Source organism: Octopus bimaculoides, chromosome Z, assembly GCF_046866305.1.
Source record: "Octopus bimaculoides isolate indiv1 chromosome Z, ASM4686630v1, whole genome shotgun sequence".
In the NCBI taxonomy this organism is placed as follows: Eukaryota; Metazoa; Mollusca; class Cephalopoda; order Octopoda; family Octopodidae; genus Octopus; species Octopus bimaculoides.
Window position 1 is genome coordinate 44,989,659 of NC_142944.1, and position 17,263 is coordinate 45,006,921.

A 17,263-nucleotide genomic window follows, 5' to 3' on the forward strand; every position below is an offset into this window, starting at 1 on the left:
AACATTGGAGTATCTGCACGCGGTACCTTAAAGAACAGCCGCAAGAGAGGTAAACCCTGTTTATTGTGCAACAACGTGAGTGAAGTGAATTCAATCAGAAATCATAACAGAAATGTTATGATTTATACAGAAGGGGGAACATGTAGAGATTACCATTTGGCATATGCGGCAGAATGCACGAAACAATTTAATTTATCTTGGTTGTACAACAGAACAATTAAACAAAAGGTTTAATGGGCACAGATTCGACATCAAGCACAATAACAAAACTTGCTGAACATTTCGTTTCAAACGGCTGCAATTTTGAAGAAGACTTGAATGTGCATATTCTCAAAAAATATTCTGAATCTGCTTCACTTTCACTTCTCAGAATGTATGAGGAGAAATATGTTGGCGGGTTATTAACATCACGCCCTGGAGGAATGAATAAAATAACAGGAGAATATCATCAAATTTATACAAGTGTTTCATAAAATATTATTTTTCCTTTTCTTTATTTTTTTCCTCTTTTTTCCTGTCTTTTTCTTTACTCCTGTTATAAAATTGAAACTTAAAGATTGATGATGTCATTCCATCAATGTGTGGACTCTGGTTGCTCTCGTTCATACTTTAAATTTAAATTTCTATAATTTTGAATTTTTATCACTTCTTATTTTCAACTTGACAAATCATTCGACCAATCAAATATCTATTACAATCGACTCGCGCTCTTTGTCTTGACTATTGATATTATTATCATTATTATTATTATTATTATTATTATCATTATTATTATTATTATTATTATTGAGTGAGAGAGCAGTGCGTGCCATCAAAGTGACACTGGGGTAAAATATACGAAGCCCATTATACCCATCATGACTACCCGTCTGATAAGGGTACACGAGGTACATGCATCACAACCATATGTGCACAACATGGTGATCTTATATCAAGATAAACAGCGCATGACCTCATAGTTGGGGCCCAGTTAGAATTTTCTTCAGGTCGAGTAGCCCATACCGCTCAAAAGGTCCCTGAATAAGGTTTGTTTAAGGATGTGGAGCAAAACACTCATGTTTCTAAAGGTGAATTATTCAAACTCCAAAGAATTCCTCTCAACACATGGCTATGATGCTCCCCCACTACTTCTGCTCGTGATCAGAGATGCACATATCGTCAGCCACCAAGGGACATGCTCTACTGGTTAAGGTCAAACAACTGACAAGCAAATCTGTGGTATTAAGCAGAATATTTGCTGTAGCCCATCTTTTATACCAAGACAGAACAATGTACATGATAACACTTCCAATCAATTAAGATCAGAAGCCATGAGATCCACTGCCTGGTACTGCATCCGGGCATTTATTATTATTATTATTATTATTATTATTATTATCGTCGTCGTCGTCGTCATCATCATCATCCTCCTCATCATTATTAAAACGAAGAGCTGGCAGAATCGTTAGCAAGCCGGACAAAATGCTTAGCGGCATTTTGTCCGTCGTTATATTCTGATTTCAAATTCCGCTTAGGTTGACTTGACCTTTCATCCCTTAGGTGTCGATAAAATAAGTACCAATAGAACACTGGTGTCGATGGAATGGGCTTACTCTCCACCGCCACTTCCAAAACTGAAGGCATTGTGCCTATAGTAGAAAGGATTGTTATTTTTTTTTCTTTGATACCGGCTAGATAAGAAATACCTGCCGTGTGGCAACCAGTCATCTAGAGCAAGTATGGTAGAGAAATGTTATTGTTCAACACAGCTTCTAATCCCGGGTAGTGGAGGGGTGTACAATATATTTAATAAATAAAGACGAAGGGTTTGGGAATATATATTACAATGACAAGGATGTACGTATAATTTGAGCCGTACTGTTAAGTTTTGTGGGGAAGTTTTCCAAGAAATCACTAACTGTTTTTTTGTTGGGGGTAGGATTTTTTATGACTCCCAGTGCTCCAACCACAACTGGTGTTGTTTTCGTCTTCAGATACCAATCCTGCTTATTTCAATTTCTAATATTTGTCAAGTTTATCATATTCCTTGGCAGGTATATTTTTGTCAGATGGTATTGACATATCTGCTAGTATGCAGGTCTTCTTATTGCTGATTATCAATAATATCTGGGCGTTTGGTATTTATTATGCGATCAGTATATGCTGTAAAATACCACAGAATGGTGATGCCGTTGCTTTCAACTACTGGTTTAGGTTGATGGTCATACTAGCATGTTCAGCACCGAGGCTCCAGTGAATGTATTGTCCAACTCTGTTGTGTTTAACTTTATACTTGTTTGGAGTCAAGGTTAAGTAATCTTTTGTCATGAGCATCACAGACTCTGAACTTGGGAACAGCTCTGTTTTTTTTTTTAGCGGCATTTCGTCTGTCTTTACGTTCTGAGTTCGAATTCCGCTGGGGTCGATTTTGCCTTCCATCCTTTCGGAGTCGATGAATTAAGTACCAGTTGAGCATTGGGATCGGTGTAATCGACTTACCCATTCCCTAAAAATTTCAGGCCTTGCGCCTATATTAGAAAGATTATTATTATTATTATTATTATTATTATTATTATTATTATTATTTCCCGTGCTGTCAAATGTTTTTCTTAATGTATACCCTTTATGGTTAATGAAAAAATATGTAGTAGTAGTAGTAGTAGTAGTAGTAGTAGTAGTAGTAGTATTAGTAGTAGTAGTAGTAGTAGTAGTAGTAGTAGTAGTAGTAGTAGTAGTAGTAGTAGTGTTTCCTTTGCTCACCTTCTAACGCTAGATTACAGCCTCAGTTGTTCACTGCCTGAGAACTGAGGTAGCACCCCCTTATTTTCAAGCTCCCTCCAGAGTATTCGAGCTGTTCCAAGCAGTGCTGTTTTCTACAAGTACTTCACTCGTATTGCAACGCCCGTATTGTTCAATGTACTTCTCAAGATCTTTACTTATTGTTCCTAAGGCTCCGACACCTTTTTCAGCGCCCATAACTGCTTAATCTCCCGAGGTAACCTCTCATATACATCGACATTTTTATCTTCTTTATCTCATACTTTATTGTCACCTGGACATGTTATATCTATGATCCAATATTGATTGCTTTCTTTCTCAGTTATCTCTATATCTAGTTTCCTATTCTCTATTCAGTGGTCACACTAAATCGTAAAGTTCCACAGAATTTTTGAGTTACCATTTACCGACAAGGTTTTCGAGTTTATGCCTCTACAAATAATCTGCTCTCTCAAATCCATACTTGTTGCCCTTTCTATTCTTTCTGAGCAAGAGTTAGTTGATAATATGCCATACAGTTTCCCCTATTCTCCCCACAAATTCTGCCTTATCGATTTCTGCTGTATGGTCAATTCTGTTTAATGTAATTAGTTCTTAAATACTTGCTTTTGAGTAGCACAAGATTAAGGCTTCAGTATCCATTTTTAATCACTTTTAGTCATCCATAATCACTATTTTTCTCTGTCTGTCCTATCTTTAACATTTTTATGGAATGATCCATGCATTTTTTTCTCTGTTCACCTCTTTCAGCTTTTTCCATCCTCAAATGCTTGTATTATGTTTTATCTTTGCAATCTTCAAATTTGCACAAGCCTGACCTTCTTACTTCCAACAATAGCGGTTCTGTAACATTTCTATGTACCATACCATGCTGTTTTCTTCTTCTCAAATGTTGCGTTTGCACTCAATCAGTTCTCTTCTTCCTCTTTTCCTTGGTACATACAGTCTGTCTGTGTCAATCTTTTGATGGAATACCCCATATCTAGTCAATAATTTTCTTGTCTTTCGAAGTTGTTTAAATCTTCCACTGTCAACACGATTAACGCTCCTCCATATCTTAGACGTGAGACTGCTCATGTGGTTGATAACTTCAATCCTGTTCCGTCCATTCAATTTCGACTTGAGAACAAATCTTAATTTGTGCAAATATTCCACCTTGAACTTTTCCGTCATTTCCTCCTTTAGTTTGTCAATTTCCTATACCCAAGTATTTATAATCTGCCTCATATATTTATTTCATAACTTCCATGAATGTATCATCAACCCATCTACGCGTTCAATTTTTGCCTCAGTTCAAGACTAATATACCACACTTTTGCAATTCAAACTCCATTCTAATGTCAGCACTAAACGCATACATTGTATAAATGAGGGAATCAACCTGAGATTCATCCTTAAGATAAAGTTTGAAGTCGCCCATGAGAATAACAAAGGATTAACCTTTCGTTGGCGAATCTTGAAATTTATACCTAGTCTTAGCTTTCCTCAAAATCATTGTTAGTGGTTACCATTGATAGTTCAAAAGTCAGTGGGTATAGACAGTCCATTTAAAATATGCCTCTCCAAATTTCTATTGGCTCTAGGTTTCTTCCAAGTGTTGCCAGTTCTGTCTTCCACTTTTCCATACTTCTTCTAAGAAGTCGCTCGACATTCGATGCAATACCAAATAGACTCACGTATTCCATGATCGAAGAATGTGGAATCATATGGTAGGTCTTATGGTAATCAATCCATGACATGGCCAAGTTCATTTTCCTCCTCTTGCACTCTCTTAGTACTGTTTTATCTACTAGAGGTTGATCCTTGTATATCACGCTTGCACACTTTCTACTCATCAGGTAGAAATCCATTTTCTTCAGGATATCCATACATTGAGTCTGCGACTATTCCAGTCAATGACTTCCACATAAATGGTGAACATGATATCGGTAGTTGTCTACTACATTCCTTTTTGTGGTGTCTTTCAAGCACAGAACTGTCCTGCTGAGCTGGCAGAATCGTTAGCACCCCGGGGAAAATGCTTTGCGACATTTCGTCCGCCTTTATGTTGAGTTCAAATTCCGCCGAAGTTGACCTTGCCCTTCTTCCTTACGGGGTCGGTGAAAGAAGTACCTTGTTATGAACTAGGGTCGATATAATCGACTAGCCCCTCCCCAAAAATTTCAGGCCTTGTGCCTTTAGTAAAATGGATTATTATTATTATTATTATTATTATTATTATTATTATTATTTATTATTATTATCATCATCATCGTTATTATTATTATTATTATTTATTATTATTATTATTATTATTATTATTATTACTACTACTACTACTACTACTACTACTACTACTACTACTACTAGCTGGCCTCGTGTCGTCAGAAATGACGGCTAATTGTAGTATTTTATATATAAATATGGATGGTAAGTCAAATTGATACACTTGTCAATGTTATCTGGTGGTTGTCTTTTGATCAATGTGTGTGCCTGTGTGTGTGTTTGTGCATGTGTGTGTGTTTGTGCATGTGTGTGTGCTTGTGTGAGTGTGTTGACTGGATACCCGACGTTGTCCAGAATAAAGTGTAGGTATAAGTGACATAGAGCTGTTCTTGATGAAGGTGAAGTTGTGTCCAGTTGAATAATGTATCGTTTTGTTTTGAAAACTTAATTTTAATGTAAGATATTAAACTGTTTCAAACCATTTATATTTTTTTAGATTTTAATTATTTCTGTAGTAAAATAAGCATTTTCACGTCTAAAATTTAATAATTTAATAAATAAAAATAGAGTACAGTACTGCACTGCAAAACGCATTAATTAAAATATATTAAAAGAAAAAATACGTAGAATACCGTAGATGAGTAAACAAAGAATTACACATACTGTGTGGAAACCGAAACTCGTGAAGTGAGCGTGTGGTATTGTTTTGCATTTATAATGAAATAAATATATACAAATTATAAAAGATATATACAGTACAGTATTGTTTCTTATTTCTTTATTGCCCACAAGGGGCTACACACAGAGGGGACAAACAAGGACAGACAAACGGATTAAGTCGATTATGTCGACTCCAGTGAGTAACTGGTACTTATTTAATCGACCCCGAAAGGATGAAAGGCAAAGTCGACCTCGGCGGAATTTGAACTCAGAACGTAAAGACAGACGAAATACCAATTTCAATTTCTTTATTGCCCACAAGGGGCCAAACATAAAATGGTACAAAACAACTGATTGGGATCAGTAATGCGAATGGTTTACATAAATATGACTTTAAAAATTTTATAAAATATAAAAAATCGAATGATATTAACAGTACGTTAGACAACACAAATGAAGCGATGATCAGGCCACGCTCCGACCCCACAAGCCCCGATCTATCGCTGGCACCTTTTTTTTTTCTGACTATTCACACGGTTCCTTGCACGCACAACACTCGTGCAACATGCTTCCATCTCTTTTGGAACGTACACTCCGACAAACATCTCCTCTCCAGCCACACTTTCCTTTTCAAGTGAAAAGTAAAAAATGAACGTAAATTGTGGCCAGAGATAAAGTTGCCTGTCTTAATTCCTTTTATCCTCGTCTTCCATACTACCTCTTTCGCTATTGCTACAACCGTGAGAAAACACGAGCGCCGAAAAAGCAAGAGGGCCTTACGACACTCTTTATGCCATTCACTCGACCTCGGTCTACGAGAACACCAGGCTTCCTGCTCGCAAAAACTTTTGAACTCGGGGAACATTTGTCTGGCCAGCGGAGACCACACCCGTTCACTATCCAGGAGAATCCAGAGGTGCCTCAATCTCAACGCATGCCTGCGCATCATTAACCAAGGCATCCCTAAACCTCCCTTTAAAGGGCTTTTGACAGCCGACAGAGCGTTTCACAAGTGGCGACCTGCACTTCCACAAAAAGCGAAAGAGCTGTCTCTCCAATCTGATCAACCACGAATCCGGACAAGGCACGACGGTTAGGCGGTAGGTAATGACCGATGCGATAAACACATTGGCCACCTCCGCTCTCCCTTTCAGGGATAGCCACCGCCAAGACCAGGTCTTGACTACTGCAGTCACCCTACTCAATACCTCCGTCCAGTTCTTCTCTATCTGGAGGCCTGGACCAAACCAAACTCCCAGCAACTTAACCGGTCCCTCCGTCCAGCGCCCAACAGCGCTGTCTGAAGGCATCGACTTGCCAACCCAAGTGCCGAGTAGTAAGCCGACCGACTTTTCCCGGTTAATTTTTGCTCCTGCCACCTCCTCGTAAGCCTCAATAGTCTTATCCACTTCACGTAGGCGTGCTACTGAGGTTACGCTGACAGTGATATCATCCGCGTAAGCCGTAACGAACTCCTCTAGACCTGGTTCTCTCGGAATGCCACTCAACCTCCGCAGTAGTGGCTCGAGAGCCACCACATACAAAAGCGGTGAGAGCGGACATCCTTGACGAAACGAGCGTCTGATACAGAACGGCTTCGAAAGGAAACCGTTCACCCGAACTATCGAGTCAATGTTGTGGTACAAAGCAATAAACCACCTGAGGAAGCCAAGGCCCAAGCCGAACCGCGCAAGCACAGTCGCCAGGTATCGATGGTCAACCCTATGAAAAGCTTTAGACTGGTCCAAATGTACCAGTGCCCCACCTTTGCCAGATTTATTATCAACCCTCTCTATGGTATAGCGAATAAGATGGAGGGTATCCTGAATGGTTCTGCCTGGGATGGCACATGTCTGTGCCTCCCAGGCGATACCATCCGCGACACGCGCCAACCTTTTCGCTAAGACCTTGGCCAAAATCTTCACTTCTGCGTTTAACAGAGTGATGGGCCTGAAATTCTCTATAACGTCCCCCTTGTCCGGGTCCTTTCTGATCAACGTCACTACTCCCCGGCGCACAGATCTGGGGATAAACCCATTCTGTTGCCAGTTCGCGTAAACGTCAGCCAGTAGATGCCCGAACAAGTCTGGCATACATTTATACAGCTCATACGGAAGACCATCAAGTCCCGGCGACCTACCCGCTTTACAGTCGGCCAAAGCCTCCTGCACCTCCTCAGACGTGATTGGCCCTTCGCAAGACTCCGCATCCGACCCCGAGAGACACGGCAGACCGGCAAGAAAGTCCTCGAGGGCTCTCCCACCATCAGGACCGCCGTCACCCCCCGAACAGCTGGGCGAAGTACTTCCGAAAGGCCTCACACATTTTCTCGGGTTCGTTTATCAAGACGCCATTATGGTTCGTCAAAGACCGTATCTTGGAACTATTTCCTTGTCGAGCTTCCACCACTCGGGCCCATCCAGCGGCCTTGATTCCTTCACTTCCCATCGCACGTAACTTAGCTCTGGCAATACTTCCCATGTGTTGGGATTCAAGATGCTGGTTTAACTCCAGTCTTTTCACCTTCACTTGGTCCGCATTGCCAGTCCTCCAGGCTTCTTCTAGTTCCTTAACTATACCATCTCCTATTCTACGTCGCTTCTTAGCTAAACTTATGCTAAACCTAATAGACTCATATTTGATGGCTCTTTTTAGGGCGCACCACCATTTGTTATTAATGATGGTACCTGTCAGTGCCCTCTGAATTAACATCTTGATCCGCCTTCTGTATTCCTCAATCGCCAAAAGGGATGTATTGAGTTTCCGGTAGCCAGATCCCTGACTATGTAACTTGTCTATTGTCAGTTTACAGGTAACCATCTTGTGGTCACTGTAGCTGACTGGAAAAAACTGTGGACACTTAGCTATAGACTTATCTGTTTCTCTAATTAAAATCCTATCTAGATATGTTCTGGTAGACCCGTCACTATTTGACCACGTCCACTGTGAAGTGTTCGGGTGTTCCAACCTATATGGGTCTGCTAGCTGAAAGTGACTTGGCAGATCCCGTAAGCCTGGGTTACATTTTCTGTTCGTGTTCGAGCCAACACAATCTGTGTGTGCCTCACATATTGTGTTAAAGTCTCCTAACAATACTAGCGAATGCGACGTGGCCAGGAACTTGCCCAGGTCACGAAAATATTCACTTTGCGGGCCCATAATATTGGGTGCATAAATAGCAACTAGCCTGATTATCTTGCCACAACTGAATGTCAGGTCCAGAACGATCAACCTGCCTTCTGGATCAGAAAAAACCAACTTTTTCTCGGTTACCCGGTTTCTTTTTAGTAGGACCAACACCCCCACCCCCCGCCCGCCTCGGAGAAACGTATTTCTCGTAGCCGTTCAGGAGGAGGGACAGATCTCTTGGCCTCTTTACTCGGGTTTCCGTTGCAACAATCACATCCAATTTTCTTGACCTGATGTCATTTAGGAAGCGTCCTTGCTTCCAGCTAGACAACAGGCCACGAACATTTAAACAACCAATGTGAACAGACATGTCTTACCTGTTAATCAGGGCTTGTCCGGTGGAGAGGGACCCTCCACCTTTTCTTGACATAGGGTCGGAGGTGGCAAGTCTTGAAAAATGGACTGGTTAAATTCCAGTCTCATTGCCGATACAGATGTTCTGTATGTATTTAATAAAATCTTATGAGTCTTTGAATCCATTTCGTATAGTTCATAATTTTGAAATTTTTCAGACAGTTCAGCTATTCTGGTGGCTGATTTTTTTGCTTTTATTTCTCTCACTAAATCAACATTTTTGCTGTGAAGTGCTACTATCCCTCTGTCCTCCACTTCTTTCCTTGTTATTTGTGGTCGGTTTCTTTTTGCTGCTTTTGTTGGTCATTGTTCTATAGTAGTCGCCACTCTCGGTTGAGCTGCTGATTGTATTTTTCTTTTGTTTGTTGTTTTCTTCTCGTCTTTTTCTTCTTCTTCCTCTTTTTCTTCTTTCTCCTCTTCCTCGTCTTCCTTATTTTCCATGCAGTTCCTTCGAATGTGGCCTAATTTGCCGCACAAAAAACACCGGGACTTTCGACCCTCGACAAAAACGTTGAGGAGCAACTCCTCCCTAACTTCTGTTTTTTCTGGAAGTTGTTCAATTACAGCCTGTTCTCCTTGAATTAATAAGTGGACCGTGTGGCCTATCCAATATGGTTTTTCGGTGACGATAGCTTGAAGTATATTTACCTCATCTACTTTCTTTGCCAGGACCGCCGCCATCAACCACATTGGGTCAATTTGAGGTTAGACCTTTGTTATTTTTACATTGGATGTCCTCATCCCCATGTAAATCGGTATCAAAATTATATCCTCGGTTTCCAAGGATTTTACAGAGTGCACTTGTGCAGTTTCAATGTTTTTAAAATGTACCTCAATGGTACAGAATTTTTTGCCTCTTGCTAGATACGTAATGTCCTGCCAAATGGGCTTTAGACCTTGTTCAATTCTTTCTTCGCTCACTCGCTCAATTTTCCTTCCGTTTTTGCAGTAAACTTTAAAAATAATTGGGGTTTTTTTTTTCTGTTAATAATAATTCTTCCGGTGGTTGAACTTTGACAACACCGTTTTCAATTTTTAACATGTCTTTGTATTTCAATATGTCGCTTTTGTTTGTCGACAGCTGGCGGGTTCCACCTCCAACCGCCGACGCAAAACTTCTTTTTTTGTTTTTCTTCTGTTTGTATGTTTTTCACATTTATGTTCCTCCTTGTAACGGTACAATTTGATAGCTTTGGAAACTCCTCTTCAGAAGAATCCGAAACTTCTCCAAACAATAAATTTTCTATATTTTTTCCTCCGGTTGACTCCTCTTCGCCAGACGAAGATACATTATTCGGCATCTTGCCAGCAATTACTGTTTCCCCCATAGGGGGAACACACGATAGTTTTCAAACGAAGACTATCACACAATAGTTATGACAAGAACACACAAAAACAGTTAATGGAAACTTGCACTTACTGTACAGACGCACTCAAATAACTAGTAACAATCTAATCTCACGGAGTCGCTACACCGCTAAGCACCTCAACCGGTGTCACACAGACGAAATACCGCTAAGTATTTCGCCCGGCGTGCTAACGTTTCTGCCAACTCGCCGCCTACCGTTTCTATTTCGCGAATTTTCACCTATCGCGGGAGGTTTTGGAACATAACACCCGCGATAGTCGATGGATTACTGTTGTATATTTATTTGTTGTGCAAATGACAATGTACTAAATTCAAGAGTATAAAATAAAATAAAATAAAATAAAATAAAAACAGGGTTAAGTGAAAGTGAAAACAGTTTTATTTCCATAAGAAGTCGTTTGCAGGCTTATATACTTTGATGTTCTTAAAAAAATTTCTTAGTAACAACAAGCTGTTAGAGGTGTTTCTGTGAATCAACAAGAGTGGGTCGATAAACATTTCCGTTGGAACAGCTCATTGCATTAGCCTCGTTTCCATTTATTGACTATGCGCTTGCTGGACATGGTACCAACTGAAACTATTTTATCAGAAGTATAGTCATGTCCTGTATCATAGTCGAAGGCACGTCTTTTCTGCAGTTCATGAATATATGGCTGAGATCTAACTTCTGCTTATTTGGCTCTTTGAGTTTTCTGCCTGACGTGGTACATTTGTGGATCTCGTTGCTTGTATGATCAAGATGTCTGACTGCGTACTGTTCCCAATAAATATCAGGTTCAACATCAGTCTCTCAAGTATTCTGTTACTCTTTTTACTCTTTTTACTTGTTTCAGTCATTTGACTGCGGTCATGCTGGAGCACCGCCTTTAGTCGAGCAAAATCGACTCAGGACTTATTCTTTTGTAAGCCTAGTACTTATTCTATCGGTGTCTTTTGCCGAACCGCTAAGTTACGGGGACGTAAACACACCAGCATCGGTTGTCAAGCGATGGGGGGGGGAACAAACACTGACACACAACCACACACACACACACACATATACACACACATATATATACATATATACGACGGGCTTCTTTCAGTTTCCTATTTCGTTACTGCCCACAAGGGGCTACACACAGAGGGGACAAACAAGGACAGACAAACGGATTAAGTCGATTATATCGACCCCAGTGTGTAACTGGTACTTATTTAATCGACCCCGAAAGGATGAAAGGCAAAGTCGACCATGTGGTTGGTAAGCAAGCTACGTACCACACAACCACTCTTGCGCCTGTTAGCTGCATTCCTGGCAATATTTACTTGAAGTCTTTGTTGACCCGGTTTCTTTGTTTCTGTTGCCAACAGAACATACGTGCATTTGCCAGCAGAAAACGATATAGATTGAGTACATCCTTTCCTGTGGTATTATTGACGGAAACAAATTATTAAAACAAAAAACAATTACGAGCAGATGTTATTTTTTGTTTGTTTTTTTCATATATAAATGGGAGGAAAATAATCTTTTATGATTCGAATGATTAGAAAAATTACAATCGAGAAGCTACACAAAACGTTGATGTTGTAGAACGAAATTATCACCGACCTTCGGTTTACAATATTAATGAGAAATTATAAAAATGTGACTTCGAGAAATGTAAGATGTAAACAATTCGAGTGCCAGAATGTAGAAAACGTAAACAACGTAGTGTTTTTTGTGACAGATAATTTTTAATTAAATAGCATTTGATGTCGAACCTCAAAAGACGTTTTATGAGCAGTAAGTGCTGAGAGAGGTAGAAACTATGAAAGTCAAGTCGTAAAAGGGAGAAAGAAAGGGGAAAATAAAAAGAGAACTCTCAGAAAAGTGGTAAATTTTTCAGAGATAGTGAAAGTGAGATAAAAAAAAAAGATTAAAAAAGAGCAAGGGAAAGAGAAAGAGAAAAAGAAAGAGAGACAGACAGACAGACAGACAGACAAACAGTCAGAGAAAAATACATCGTGATATTTATGACATCGTTCGTGACAATTAGCAGTCATTAAAAAAAACGAAATGAAGTCGTAAGAGAAAAAGAGGGGAGGTAAAAAAGAGAAACGTATGTGTGTGCGTGCACACACACATATATATATATATATATATATATATATACACACTTATATATACACACATACGCATATATATTATATATATATATATATATATATATATATATATATATATATATATATATATATATATATATATATATATATATATATATATATATATAAGGAGAGGGAGAGAAAGAGATGATAAAGGAAAGAGAATGAAGAGTGGGAGAAGTAAAAACACAGACAGTCTGAAAGAAAGCAGCTACGGAGGAACAAACGCGTTATATATAAATGAGAGGATGGGAGAAGAATTGAACATACATACAAAGACACTTTTTGAAATTTTAAGAGAGAGAGAGAGAGAGAGAGAGAGAGAGAGAGAGAGAGAGAGAGAGAGAGAGAGAGAGAGAGAGAGAGAGAGAGACAGAGAGACAGAGAGACAGAGACAGAGAGACAGAGACAGACAGACAGAGACAGAGAGAGAGAGAGAGAGAGAGAGAGAGAGAGAGAGAGAGAGAGAGAGAGAGACAGAGAGACAGAGACAGACAGACAGAGACAGAGACAGAGAGAGAGAGATGTGCGGGTGAACAGAAATGTGCTTAAAGTGGCCATTGGCATATATTTGAACAACATAGATAAATAAAGATCAGATACCATACAATATAAATTCTTGAGATATAGGCGTAGGAGTGGCTGTGTGGTAAGTAGCATGCTCACCAACGACATGGTTCCGGGTTCAGACCCACTGAGTGGCACCTTGGGCAAGTGTCTTCTACTATAGCCTCAGATCAACCAAAGCCTTGCGAGTGGATTTGGCAGACGGAAACTGAAAGAAGCCCGTCGTATATATGTATATGTATATATATGTGTGCGTGTTTGTGTCTGTGTTTGTTCCCCCAACATCGCTTGACAACCGATGCTGGTATGTTTACGTCCCCGTAACTTAGCGGTTCGGCAAAAGAGACCGATAGAATAAGTACTAGGCTTCCAAAGAATAAGTCCTGCGGTCGATTAGCTCGACTAAAAAAGGCGGTGCTCCAGCATGGCCACTGTCAAATGACTGAAACAAGTAAATGAGTAAATGAGAGATATTAACTATTTCCACCTCTAGAGAATGTACCATAAGTGCCAAATGGAAATTAAGATCAGCTCCTTTTGAGAAGGGGAGATAATCTCAAGAGCCGAAAATCCTCCAAAGTTGATAAACCAAGACAGTTCTGGACTTGTTTCCACCTCAATAGATGTCATTAGCATGACAATTGTTCTATCTTAACCCCAACAGCTAAGTGGCATAAACTTATACAAAAAGAATAGAATACGTTTATGCCCTAAGTAATTAGTGTAATTAAACAATAAGACAATAAATAACTTTTAACAAATCAACAATTTATAGTGTATGGTGTTTGATAATTCTGCATTTCTACGCGTGTACTCATATATATATATATATATATATATATATATATATATATATATTGGCATTCTATCTGTTACGACGCCGAGTGTTCCAGTTGACTCGACCAACAGAACAGCCTGGTCGTGAAATTAACATGCAAGTGGCTGAGCACTCCGCAGACATGTGTACCCTAAATCTCAGTGAGATTCAGCGTGATACAGAGAGTGACAAGGCCGGCCCTTTGAAATACAGGTACTACTCATTTTTACCAGCAGATTGGACTGGAGCAACGTGAAATAAAGTGTCTTGCTCAAGGACACAACGCACCACCAGGAATTGAACTCACGACCTTACAATCGTGAGCCGAATAACTTAACCACTAAGCCACACGCCTTCACGTACACACACACACACACACACACACACACACACACACACACACACACACATACACACACAGACACAAATATACATGTGTGCATATATCTATATATCCACCCACACACATACAATATATGTATGAAAATAGGTATGTATGTATGCATGTATGTATGTATGTATGTATATACAATTATAAACAAGGGCAAAAGAAAAAAGATTTCTATGCCAATATGCTGAGAAATAGAATTTAAATCGTCAATCACAACATACAATATACATCACTATAAATACACAACGTGTTGAAATCGAGGAAAGCAAGCTAACGGAATTTTTTTTTAATGCGTTATCTCTATATTGAATCAATTTCGGGACTAATCCAACGGATTTTCCCCTCATCAGTAGAGAATACGATAAGATATAAATGAAATACTTACAAGCACCCATGGAAAAAAGCAAAAGCAAAAGTCATGTGTACACATAAGTACCCCAAATATATCTAAATATAAAAATTCCGTAGCGAACCTCAGCTCACGTGTAATCGGTCAGGAACCACAACTTAGAGTGGTCACCAGTCCCGAAGTGAATGATAATAAATTTACTTCTAATATACTCTTTTACTCTTTTACTTGTTTCAGTAATTTGACTGCGGCCATGCTGGAGCATCGCCTTTTAGTCGAGCAAATCGACCCAGGACTTATTCTTTGGAAACCTAGTACTTATTCTATCGGTCTCTTATACCGAGCCACTAAGTTGCGAGACGTAAACACACCACCATCGGTTGTCAAGCGATGCTGGGGAGACAAACACAGACACACAAACATATACACACACATACATATACACACACATACATATATATACGACGGGCTTCTTTCAGTTTCTGTCAACCAAATCCACTCACAACGCTCTGGTCGGCTCGAGGCTATAGTAGAAGACACTTGCCCAAGATGCCACGCAGTGAGAATGAACCCGGAACCATGTGGTTGGTAAGCAAGCTACTTACCACACAGCCAATCCTGCGACTATAGGATAAATTTTTTTTTCAAAAATTTCATCAAGTGGCCAGCATATTAAAATACCTTTAAAGGTGAAAATTATAAACAATTGTAAAAAAGAGCAAAAGATAAAAATTTTTCTATGCCAATATGCTGAGAAATAGACTTTAAATCGTATTTTAATATGCTGGCCACTTGATGAAATTTTTGAAAAAAAATTTATTCTATATTAGAAGCATATATGTATATATGTATGTTTGTATGGATATATGTATATATGTAGGTAGGTAGCGAGGTAGCGAGGTAGATATGTAGGTAGGTAGGTAGGTAGGTAGGTAGGTAGGTTGGTAGGTTGGTAGGTAGGTAGGTAGGTAGGTAGGTAGGTAGGTAGGTAGGTAGGTAGGTAGGTAGGTATTCATGTGACACTTCATTTTCGCAACTCAGTTTCACGTCTCCAATCCATAGGTAAAAAGATTTTGTGATTATTAACAATATTTGAAGAAATATATATATCCGACATTTTTATACAAATCAAAATATTATTTGTCGACAGTATGTGAAAGCTTGCCCAAAAATGCGTTATAAAAAAGTTTCACACATACATATATTTAGTTGCCCTACATAAATCATGTAATACATTTAACTATTGAAATACAAAACCTCAGAGTAACATTTGAAGAAGTTAAAGCCCCTGATAAAATATATGTGTATGTGTGAGTGATTTAAAGGAGATTTACTTATTAATTCAAGCTGCCTTCCATCGAAATCGTTACAGATCCGTTGGACCTTCAATGTTAGGAACAAATGTTACATCTCTTCGTGTGCATCCATATGTATGCGTACCAACCCAAATTAATTGAATTGACGTAACTATTAAAGGGCAGGACTGATGAAATACCTTGTGGCATTTTCTCAACTCTTTGTGTCTTGACAGCATTGTCTTTGACGATACTAGTACTAGGGTGGAAGCCATTTCCTTAGATTGTCATCGATGCTAGCATTCCTCAAAAAAAATCTTACACAGACCTCTATACGCATGTACAAATGCATAGTCAGCTTTGGACGATTGCGCCCCTTAAATCTGTGTAACTACACAACCAAACGTGGAGGCGCGTGGTTTAGTGGTTAGGATATCAGCATCATGATCGTAAGATTGTGGTTTCGATTCCTGGACCGGGCGACTCGTTGTGTTCTTGAGCAAAACACTTCAGTTCACGTTGCTCCAGTCCACTCAGCTGGCAAAAATGAGTAACGCTGCGATGGACTGGCGTCTCGTCCAGCGGGGGAACACGTACGCCATTGAAACCGGGAAACCGGGCCCATGAGCCTGGCTAGGCTTTAAAAGGGCGCATTTATTTATTATTTACACCGCCAAACCTAGCCTTTATATCAGTAGAAATGCTACAGCGTTGGTCAAATTATTTGCGTAATTAAGTCACGGCCCTTTATTTTCTGAATGAAAATCCTGCTGAAATCAACTTAGCAGTTCATCCTTCTGAGAACTGACAATAATATAAGTACTGGCCAGTTACTAGAATACATCGACACATGTAAAACGGAAGACAAATGGTAGCGAATGAAAATAGGGATTCGTAAGTTATACAAGTTGCTACTGAAAATAAACCAAAGGCAAACAAATCAAGCCATTCCAGAAGTTTTAATTTCCGTAGCCATTCTCTTTTCTCTCACCAATGACACATAATTATGTTGCAGCAACGAGCATAATAAATAAGCACTTTTTTCCCGTTGTTTGTCTACTTCTTCCTTCTCTTCTTTCCAACCTTCTTCAACCTTGTCTACTTTTTTCCTTCATCTTTTCTTTCTTTTCTTCTTTATTATTGTTGTTGTTGTGTTTTGAAGGCGTCAAATTGGTAGAGCCGTTATAAC